Source organism: Pterocles gutturalis, unplaced genomic scaffold (genome assembly GCF_000699245.1).
Source record: "Pterocles gutturalis isolate BGI_N339 unplaced genomic scaffold, ASM69924v1 scaffold19452, whole genome shotgun sequence".
In the NCBI taxonomy this organism is placed as follows: domain Eukaryota; kingdom Metazoa; phylum Chordata; class Aves; order Pterocliformes; family Pteroclidae; genus Pterocles; species Pterocles gutturalis.
Genome location: NW_010115882.1, coordinates 83,035 through 94,905, shown reverse-complemented (window position 1 = coordinate 94,905; position 11,871 = coordinate 83,035).

Sequence of the window (11,871 nt, the reverse complement as noted above, 5' to 3'; positions counted from 1 at the left end):
CTTTCTGAACTGGAATTAATTTTCCCTTTTTAATGGTGTTTTTCATATGATTGAATTTCTAATGCTGTCTAGTGTTGCCATGATGGTAAAAGCAACTGAAAACGGGTACCCAGCGTTAGTCTGACATTCTTTCCAATCACCTGTCTGGGCTGAAAAACATCTATTGGCAGATCCTCAACAGGTGAAAACCCTCATGACTGTATTGACAGTCAACACCCTCTGAGCGTCTGCCACTGTATTGCTATCTTTTCTCAGAAAAAAAATTCTTACTGCAGTTTCTGAGTTACCAGTGGCTGTGAAATATTGACATATGGTAACTCTGCAGAACACGGATGATGTAAGTGCAACTTCTGATATGTCTGCTCATGGTAAAACAGCACACACTTGAAAGATCATTCTCAACAAAGTCAGTAAAAATTCTTTTTCAAAGCAGGTGACATTCCTGAATATGCAGTTCAGATATAAGTCCTCAGGAATTTTGCCATTATCCTGTACAACAGATATGAGGGTTTGTTGATTTCCTATTTTTCTTTTTCTCCTGATACTCATTGTTATTTATATAGGATCTTTCCTGATATACTTGATATTCAAGTTATGTAGAGGATATCTGTAGCTACATGTATGCTTATATGCATAGCTTTATGCATTAGACCATGTATTCATACTCTGCTATTTATAGCAGTTAATAATTTCAAAATCTGATATGCAAAAAGAAATTTAGCATATTTTTATGTATGTTTTCAAAAAAAAAAACCCCTCTCATCTCTTTTTTTTCCTGTATTTTGCTGATTTTGATCTTTTGCATGCTTTTTTGCCAGTAGGCTTTTTAAATGTTGGTATTATGTTAATTCTATATCTTTGACTAGAACCTTATTCCAAGGGTGCTGATGATCCCACAGAAGAAAGTTAACAATATAGGGTTATTTTCCTTATTTAATGATGCATCAAATAGTTGTAATGACCAGGGTCATGAATACATTTGGAGTAGCTAAGAGGACAACAGTTTGATCAGTGCACCATAAATTAATTTATTCTAATTAAACTGGCAAGCAGCCTCTATGTGTGGGATTTCATCCAAAACCAAACCAACCAAACAAACAAAAAAACTTGGAAGGAAAGTTATGGTTAAATTACTGTCCTCTTAGCACTTAATATTATTAGGCCATTTCCCCCCCTTTGTCCTAGTAAGTGTTCTACAGGTGTTGATCTATTTTATAATTGTGGTTGTGATATTGCAAGTTTGGGGTTTTTTATAATCAGTGATCTCCAGCTATTTGTACAGTAAGGCTGCAGGGAGAATTTGGGGTGTGCCGGAGGAGGTGCAGAGGTTGAGCATATAGCTTCAAGGTGGGTCGTGCATCTTGTCAGAGAGCTATGGCTCACCATCGTGCTCCTGGGCTTCTGGTTTTTACTGTGCTTGTGACCCCAGGAATATGGGTGCTTTGTTTTTGCTGGGGTTGAGGATGACCCTCTCCTTTATGTTCATATGTGTTGTTTATGGTACTTATTAGTGTGGCGTTTGCTGTTGTTAGTGGCCAGACAGTTCCATCAAAATGAAGAGTCCAGCCTGTGTGGTCTTCCAGTAAGGGCTGTTTCACCCCAGCCCTTTTGGTTTTGTTTTTGTATGTATCTTTGCTGACAATTTTTAAACAGCGCTGCATTGTGATGAGTTTGCAGATCTGGATGGTTTTTTCTTTCCTTGAAGAAAGTGTGTCCTGTTTCTTCCCCTTTGACTCAGCAACATTTTTTGTTTCAATAACTCTTAGTACTATAAAAAGCAAGAATCAGACTCAGTTTGCGTTTCTATATGAGTGCTTGGTACAGGAAAGGTAATAAAGCATTTCTTAGCCATTTCACCACTGTACACACAAGCTGGATGTGATTACCGACCTTGTGCCCAGGAAAACATTTGGTTTATGGCCTTTCCACTTGTCTAACAGCTCCACGAGGTGTCCAAGTCAAAGTGACTGTTAAAAGCCACTTGGGGCTGTTCAGCTCTTCAGTGTTCCCACTTCTACCTTGTGCCAAAATGACATGATGATTCTAATGAGATCAGTATCTTCAGCTCAGTACCTCCCAAAGGTATGTACTGTGTATTCCCATTCATTTTTTGCCATATAAGAGGCCTTTCATTCTAAGCTTTGGACAAATAGTTACGTTATACAATAGTAATAATAAAGTATTTCCTAATAAATACTATAGAATATATGTACTTGTAACATAGACTGCAGCAGTAATTCAAATATTGTACAAAGTTGGGAGCACCACAGGTAGGACAATGGCTTAATAAACATATTGACAAGGTGGCTGTTAGGTACCTGCGGCACTGATGTGCTCCTGAGCCATGGCAACCTCCTGGAGACCAAAGATGCTACAGGGGAGGGGAGGAAGCCGATTTTCACATTTACAGTAATGGAGCTCACTGTACGTTCAGCTTCTTGCTTCTACACAGAAGCAATATGTTCCCTGCAAATAATAATTTTCTGATTCATGAATCCCACAGGCACTTTCCAAAGGAAGGACAAAGTTAGTAGATAGGAATATAAATGTAGATACTGACACGTGTGATGCAAATAAGCCTTGGGCTGTAAGAGTGTGCTAGGAATGTCGCTGTGCAGGGAAGAAGGCAGTTTAAATAGGGAGCACACAAGCACAGGTATGGAACACTGTAGGCTCATGTGAAAATATTGCCAAAGTGCTTGAGGGGTTTTTTTTGCGCGTATAGTTTGGAACAGAATTTGAGTCATAATTCCTTCAAGGATAAAGCTGTGCAGTTTTAAGTGTCAGAAAAACATAGTGATTATGAAGTACTAATAATAACATTTTCTATCGCTGCATTGTGTATTATACATTATTGTATTATTCATGTGTTTTTCTCATCGTTTTTTTGAAGAAGGGTATTTATTTCAAAGGCACAAGAGAGGTGCAGTCCACATGGGGCTCTCAGCATAAAGATGTAAAAGCTTTAACTTTTGTATTTGAGGCTGATTCCCTTTTATGTATGTTAAAATATTGCACTGGATTCTTTTTAATGAACATTTACATGCAGATACCCTGCTTTTCCAGCCCAAGAGGCAAACTTATGTAATACCTATTTGCATATTGACACAGTTACGGTACTAGAGCTAGAGGAAAACAGAATAAAAGTCAACAGAGTGTTAAAATCTACTTGCAGGGAAAAGTTCCTTTAAGGGTTGGCATTATCTTGTCTTGGTCACATCTACTTCAAGAAATAGACAGCCTCCAGCTATGCCTGGAGCTGCTACTCAGAAGAAGAGTGAATGTTAGAAAAGTTATGGACAATTTTGTTCACTTAAAAACTTCTTAAATAGGAAATGCAGTGATGAAATTTTGGTATGGTGCCCAGGAATGTCAGTGCAAACCAGAGGGGAATACAGGATACCAAGAAAAACATGGTATTACCTATAGAGCAGGATTTAACATGGCTTTGTGGTTTGTAAAAGCCAAAACTTTAAACTGGACTGGAGTAAGGGAACTCTCTAGAGAGAAAAATGTGAAAGGAGGTTGCTTCTGCCATGCATTTCGCAGAAGGTAGCTGCTTAACAGCATGTTTGGGGTTCTACAGGGTTAGAGTCTTCTGTGCTAGTTAAATGCAGAGAGCTGAAGTAGATTTTTTTTCTCCTTCTTTGGCCTTGTCCCATCTCCTGTTAAAACACTTCCACTTCCAGCTACCTTGTGCGTTCCTATCTGCAACCGTTAGCATCTTGTTATCTGCCAGATAACTTTTCTTTGCTCACTGTTTCTACAACCTGGAGGACTGGGTGTCAAAAGAATTTATTCTCACCTCTTTTCAGCATCCTATGAAAGCAGCTGGGATACTGCCAACAGACCTGTGCTGTCTTGTCTGATACAGGTGTCCCAACAGAGTTTCCTGCAGGAAAGTCCTCTGAACCTTGAGCCCTGAAGTATTTTGAGAAGGCATCAAGGTGGCTTCTGATACCAGCCAGGCTGTGTGACGGATGGTTAGGAATGTTACATGTCTATTGCAATTTTGAGGAAGTATGGATGTAGTTCTATTATTAACATTCCTATAAACTTTATTCACGTGGTACTGTATGAATAGCTCTTCACAGCAAAGTTACATGCAGTTATCCTTGAAAAAGCTTTTAGAAGACAGAGGTCTTATCCAGATAGGAAATTGTATTAAGGAAAAATATTCCCAAATCTCTATAGGACATTTTTAAGAGTGTTCACTATAACTTACTCATTACTAAAAGGAAATTATTTTTGCAAGCTCAGCTAAGTGTCCAAAACCAACCTTGCTTCTAGATGTGGAAATACATGTGGGTTTTTTTTAAGGTTCTGATGGTGCCTAGCTCTTATCAATAACAGCTTCTAGCATATTGTTGTAGACAGTTGATGAGAGCAGTTTTCCTATTCGTTCATAGACAGATCTTTACTTAAATGTAGAGTGGATTGATAGTATGGTGTCCTGAATACTGCAGGGAAAGACAGAATAATTCCAGAACACTGCAGGGAAAGACAGAATAATTCCAGAACGTTGCTTCACACAGCATTGCAAGCTTACATCTCTTAATGAATAAATATTTTTCTAAATTGAACAAATGGCACAGACACCAGCCAGCCAGGCTTTCTTCTACAAATTACATTTTTCTGCCTGTAGCCTTGGATTTTTAATACAGATGTGGAATAATTAAGCAGAGTGGAGTATTAATGCAGTTTTATAACTAATGTTAAGGTTGCCAGATGTTGTTCATTTTTCCTCTCTGATTTTTTTAACGTACGTCAGCATTCAAAATTTAAGACCTAATGTTGTAAGGTATTAAATACTGGACTTGTGTAGATGATGCTTTACTGATCCATTTGCTTGGATATACCCCTCACTTCTATTTCCAGTTTTGAAAAGACCAACTCTTAAATCAGATAAAAGGGCAGAAGTACAACATATGTAGTCTTTTGCTGAAGTTTTAACTAAGAAAATGGGTGGATTTGTTTACCTGTTCGAAAACAATATTCAATGTCTGACCCCCTTCTTCATTTCCAGATCACACGTAATTGCTTTAGACACCAATTTTCCTCTGCATAAATTTCAAGTTCATGTAGCCAAAGGAGATGAAAGTGTAGGAATCAGCTTAAAAATCTGAGGATGAGAACAGGTTGCAGTGATGAAATCAATTGTAGGGTGCAAACATAAATATTTGTTAATAAAGGGCAGGAGGAGAAAATAATTTGTCATTTACACCCACCCAGTGTGAATGTATTTTTTACTATAAAAGTTCTGTTCCTGGAAATATGGCTTGCTCAAGAGCAGAAGACAGTGGCTAATAGTTGTTTTCAAGCATCAGAAACAGTCGCCAGTTTTATGCAAAAAGTTGGGAATTAGGGCATGTACATCAATCTTCAAAACTATGTTTTTGGAATACAGTTGAGAAATTCAGTACATATTTGCATCAAAGTACAAAAAAATTGTTCCCTCTGTACCCAACTTGGTTCTTTAATATTAGGCAAAAAGATAACAGTACTTTGAAATTGAATCATTACTTTTGCCTCGTTTAGAAATACATAAGAGATTTAATATTTGATACTTTGGTTGATGAGACTAGCCATGCTAAATCTCTTCCATTTTTAACTATTTTGCAAGGATGTCCTTATTAATGCAGGTATTTCCTCAAATCTGTAAGTTAGATACTGCAAATTAGTTTGCTCAGATAGACACAAGCATGGGCAGAGGCATCTTGCAGAGTGAAGACTAAGCAAAGGCTGAAAGACGCTGATTAGGTTCAGTATACTGGCAGGTCTATCAAAATTGCTTCGGTGGAGGAAATGTCCTGTCTACAGAACAAGAAGGCCAGGATAACAGCGTAGGACCAGAATGATGGTATTTACTGCCTCAGGTATTTTTGGCTTTCTTCTACTCATTCAGAACAGCTCTGACTTCTCACAGGTGATTTTGTCCTCACTGTGCTCAATCAGATTATCCAATTGTTATGGGCTGCTTATGCAAAAAAATCTACAATAGGTCTTTTAAAAGTTCTATAAGGTTGATTTTTTTTTTCTTCTATCCATGTTTAATTATTCAGTTCCTTAGGAAATAAGTTAACAGAACAATGCACAAATCCTCTGGAAATATCAGTCAAACAGAGCTCTTGTCCACCCGTGTATTCATGGATTTTGTATAATGATCTAATTAGTATTTAAGAGATGCATGATTCATTTACTGAATATTGTTCAGGTGAAAATTTTTAGCCCAGTATATTAAATATGTGCACTTAATTATAATCCTTTTTACACTGGGGGTTTTTGGGTATTGTAGAAGGCTCTAGTAGGCCTTGAGTAGTCTCTTGGCACTCTGAGTTAGTCCTTCAACGTGTATCCCACAGTTTAGCTTCCTGGGAGATGTGCTTAGTTTCTTATTAAGGTTAAATCTCATGAGCTGGGTGAAACAAACGTTTTTTGTAAGCAATTTTTGATGTCAAATCATGGTATTAAAGATATTTATTCTTTTTATTTAACTTTGTCTTGGTTTCATTGACTTAAATGTGGAAGAAAATAGTTATGAATGATGCAGTAACATTTTCTTAAGTCTTTAAACATAGTAAATACATCTTCACTTTGTAGATTACTGTGAAAAAAAAATCCCATTGTCTGCTTATACCTGATTTCACTCGTCTTTTCAAAATGGTTATTTCTGCTTCAGTTCTGTTCATTTTGTGATTTAATGGTACTGAAATAGATCATTTATAAATTGATGTATTCATTTTTATCATATTTACATCAGATGCAGTTCACATTTAAATAGCTATTTGTTATTTCTGGCTAAATGTTACTTTCCTCAGCAGTGACTGATATCCTCATGGTTATATATTGTGATTTCTCCTGTGTCGTTGAAGGTCTACTCCTATGAGAAGTGAAAGTAAATTTATTGATTCTTCTGTATAGCCGATAATGAAATTAACCTTCAAGAAAATAGACCATTATCGTGGGCTTCTTAGTATTCAGCTTGCTGGTATTCTACGGTAGTCTACTTTTAATTACAAATTAAACCAAGCTTTCCCCCCCCCAGCCCCTGCCATTAAAAAGTCTCTTAGATATAAAATAGATTTGTCATGTTTAATATAGTTACTTGTGTTCAGCAACTCCTTTTTTGTATGACATGCTTAATAGGGAATTAATAAACTTTACTGCAGAACTGTATAGTAATCTGCTTTTTGAAACTTACAGATTGAAGGGTTTTTTTCTTCATAATTTTACTATTAGTGGAAGTGAGAAATAAGTATGTTCAGTGCTATCTTTATATCAGCAACAGTCGCCACCCATGTTTTCTTCATATAACATTTTCTTAATGTCATCCATGCTGTGCAAAAATCCCCTTCAAATATGATCCAAACTTAAATCAGTGTGCAAAACTGGCATCTTGTTGTCAGCCTTATCCTCAGAAGAGGTTCTCTGCTAAATGAAGCAAGTTAGATAGTATAAACTGTGGGAGAACTATGGGATGTTTCTAGGTGCTGTATACAATGTGCATGGTTATCTAAAATTGTTTGCCTACAGAAATTACACATGTGATTTCCATAGTAATGGAAATTCCTGAACTTTAGACATTTAAATAAATAAAACTGGACCAGATGTATTATACATTATGGTGTTCTGGGATATGATTAATACGTAACAATAGCACTTGGTCTGTAGGAAACACCAAGCACAAATGAGTGATGGAGATCAGAAGAAAAAGATGAAGAGCATTCTTACTTGTGATTTGTGAGTTCCCCCAGATCTGGGAAAGATCTGTACTCCAAGCTACACAGATAATGCCTGTGTATAGCACTGCAGAGACTGGCTTTGGACGGTGTGGTGCCTGGTTGTTGCTGGAGTCTCAGAAAGAATATAGTTCTGGTGATGGGGCACCTGCTTTGGGCTGGTTAGGCTTCGTTAGCTTCAAATCACCAGGCATCACTGGCCTGCATATACTCATCTCTGTTCCCTGGGGAACACTTAGACTTGCAGGATCTCCACAGTGTTGAATCCAATATCTTTTTAGATCATTCATACTGGTGGGAGTAACAGAGCGTACGGAAGCAGGATTGCAAGAAATTGCTGAGTTCTGGGAGCTAGAAGGTTTTTCAATATTATTTTACTGATGCAATTCTCCTTGTCTGTTTCTGATCTCTCTTTCTTTTCCTAGAAGTATGGTAACAGTGGAAGTTTACTTATGAAAGCACTTTGCAGCAAGTGCCCTAAAGTACAAATGATTTTCCTTGAAATCATTAGAAAAAGAACAGCAATGACATTTAATGGGTTGCGGGTTGCGCCGGCACACCTATTCTATGAGTTACCAGGATTACTGTAAGCAAGAATCAGGCCTAAAGTGCCTACATGAAAATTAAACTTGGTTCTGTTAATGCCATGAAAAGCCCAGTTTGAGCACTGGAATCAATTTTGTAATTTCACTTGTCCATCAAAGCACTTTTTTTTTTTTTAGTAGCTGTATACTGTCTTCCCTTCTTTCTTCTCCCAAGCCCACTCTCCTCAGTAAGGAACCATTTGTAAACTTGAAGATAATTGTTTTTTAAGAATGTTACCAACTTTATCTAAAAATCAATTGAGTTTCACTGTAGTCAGAAAATTGCACGTCCTCTTTTGTATCCGAATCCTCAGAGCCTTAGGGGAAAAAGCCTTTGCAGTGAAATGTAAAAAGAATTGTAATGTTTTATGCAGAAAGACATAATTTTTGGGGGTGACAAAGAGGAGAGATAAACAAGTATGATGTGCTTTTTCCAGTTTCTCTAATGCCAGATGTGTTCAGCAGAACACAAACTCTGACTTTCCTTCTCCTCTTCATATCGCCCCATTGATTTCAGTGTATGGTGACTTATATACTTCTCAGCTTTGAAGGTCTCTGCAAATTCAAAGAAACACTTCTAACTTATTCTTTCTGCCTGATTTTTGAACAAACAAGTAGAAGGTGAAGAATGAAGTGATGCTGTGAACCAAGTTCAAGTGTTCTCAAGGGTTTCAGAATTTCACAATATGGTTTGCATGTTACTTATGATTTTAAAATACTTAGCTATTTGCTCTACAAATGCAAAACTGATGAAGAAATTGTTGAAAAAGGAGAAATTTGTAGTTCTATATTTAAAATAAATAAAATCAATAGATATTGCTACTAAAGGTGTTCCATGATCTGTTATTTAAACGGGATTAACCATTTATTTAATATTTCTGTATAGTATTCATCTCATGGTACAGGACCTGTAGGTGTTAAGTTTTTCAATTAGTCTGATAGTCCATAGCCTGATTAAATAAATTAAAATGCCTGAAGACTGTCAGATAAGAATATTTTGTATATTCTTAACAAAACATTCAGTTTGCTGTAGATATCCATCAGTTCTCTCCATTTTATTTTGGGAAGATTCTATATTGTGAGTAGCTAGGCAAAGAAAATCCAGTTGATAGCAGCGGACATATAAGAGATTAAGTGGCTTGGTACTTTTTCCCTCCCTATGAGTCTGTAGGTTTTTGTATATTGTAAAGTAATTTTGTGATTTTTTTTTTTCCAAAAAATACTCTGTGTATAATGCAACCATGTTATTCTCCACAATGCATATACTATTCTTATTGTAAATGGTTGCTTTATGATAGTATTCAATTCCAGAATTGTAAGATGAGTTCTTGTGTTTTATATTAGTGAGCAAAAGACAAATAACCTCAGGTGATCAGAAAGATTGTGTAATGCCAGCTTTCACTGAGCCTCCAGACCCGCTGAGCAAACATCTTATAGAAGTGGCCAAATTGTGCTTCATCGAACCGCAATGCTGACAGTGTCCGGTATGGCTGACAGAAGATGTAACTAGAGGGATGCTTTTTTGGACAAGCTTGAGCAGACAGGGCTATAATTAAGGCAGTTCCCCACAGGATCCTTTTGTCTCATTGTTAATGCTGAAATGGTTCTCCTTAGCTGGGACGCGATGCTGATTGCGTGCATGGATTGCCCGGTGCTGTTCCAGCCGTGCTCAGACAGTTTGCTGATGGTTCAGAGCAGAGTAAGGTTAAGGCATGGCTTCAGAATCCTCTCTGTTTTAGCCACATTTTCACTGTTTTACATCTTTATGTCATTATTTTTTTCCACAAATCAACAAATGTCTTATCTTTAGTCACCAGGTGCTACCATAGTGTTAGTAGAACAGACCACTCGAGTTCCTACCCAGTGTGTATGCTGTAGATGTGTACGTGTATCTGTACATGAATCTAAAATATAGTCCAGCTGTCATGTGCAAACAAAAGCATTGTGAGGCAGTGAATCCCACTGATAAATTATGACTTTTTTAGAAATGTTGTCGTCTTTTTTTCCACTGTGTGGTGTTTCTGATAGCTGTCTTGCATCTAAATGCTGTCATGCTCAGCCAGTAGTGCTGCAGATTTTGGTTTAGGTTGTTTGTATTTAAAGATTTTCCAATTTTTGACTTCTCTTAAATAGACTAGAAAAAATAGGCTTTTTTGTAGTTTCTGTATGAAGAGTTTTTTGTCTTACGTTCTACTAGCTGTTTATTTTTCTTCTACAGTGTTTCATCATCTGTCATTCCTTGAAGTAAAGGCAATGATAGACTCCCTGTCCGTGTTAATGGGAGTGGAGGATGCTTTGCTTCTCTCAGGATTGGTGCCGTATTACCAGGACATTGTATTGATTTGGTTGACTGCTGATGTGTGATGCATGACAGAAATGAGAAATTGAACTTTCTGAATGTGAAGTAAATCGTGCTGCTGATGATATATAAATGATTTAGGAAAAAGCAATCAATCAGATTCTCTGGTCTGGTAGCAGTGCTACATACAATTTAATATACAGTAAAACAACACTTCTCTTACAATCTAAGTCAAATAATGTTTTGTGCTAAACTCAGATTCTTGCAAAAGTGACTTGCAGCATTCTTGGTTTTCATAGGCTTTACTTTCTACATTACTGACGTGATCTGATAATTTAGAAATATTAATTCTGCCTTTTGCTTGTCAAGATTATTCTTTCTAGACTGCTTGTTGCTATTTTAAATTGGCTGGTCTTTAAATAATTCTAACTTGTAAGTAGAATTGTTTTGAGTCCCAAATACCTGCAGGGGGAGTTTATTATAGCCACAGGTAATTGGACTTTAATATCTGTAAAACATCCACTAGAGACATGAATAGGCTCATTCTGTTCTGGTAGATGTTTTGCAGATATTAGACTTATATCTGATTATCTTTGGGTACTTTAGCAGTATGCAGTAGCATTCATTTGCAGATGACTGTAATGTTCTTTCCTCTCCTTCTTAATATTATGAAATGAATGGGATAATTTAACCCTCTTGGAAAGAGAGGGAGAAGTATTTTAATGAAAGCTTGAAGAGGCTTCCTGCACTTCTTATTGATACCTCCTAACAAGTCTTGTCATTCTGTGTCAAAGTCTCAACGTAGCATTTCCCCAGCAGCAGCACCTGAGGCTGCAGGGGGTTCTGCACAGTCTCCTCAGAGCAGCCCAGAGCTGCGTATTTTGGAATCTTCAGTTTGAACTTTGGGGTGAGATTTTCAAAGGACTTCAGCTCTCCTCAAGAAGTAGTTGTCTATATTTGCTTAGTTTAAGTCTTTGAGAATACAGGGAGAAGCTTAACCACATCTACCTGGTAGAGGGGCGATGCTGGTGCATTTGGAAGTCTACTGGAACATAAATCCTGGAGTTCTTTCCTGCATAAACCCTGGTATGATTAGATGGTTCAAGGCCAAACCATGCATAGGCAGTTGGGCAGAAAAGTTCTACTAACAGATAGTCTAAAAAATAAAATAAAATAAAGAGCCATTTGAGCTTTTTATAAATATTTTTCTTCTCACTAAAAAAAGTGAGTTTTTTCTTGCTGAAACTTA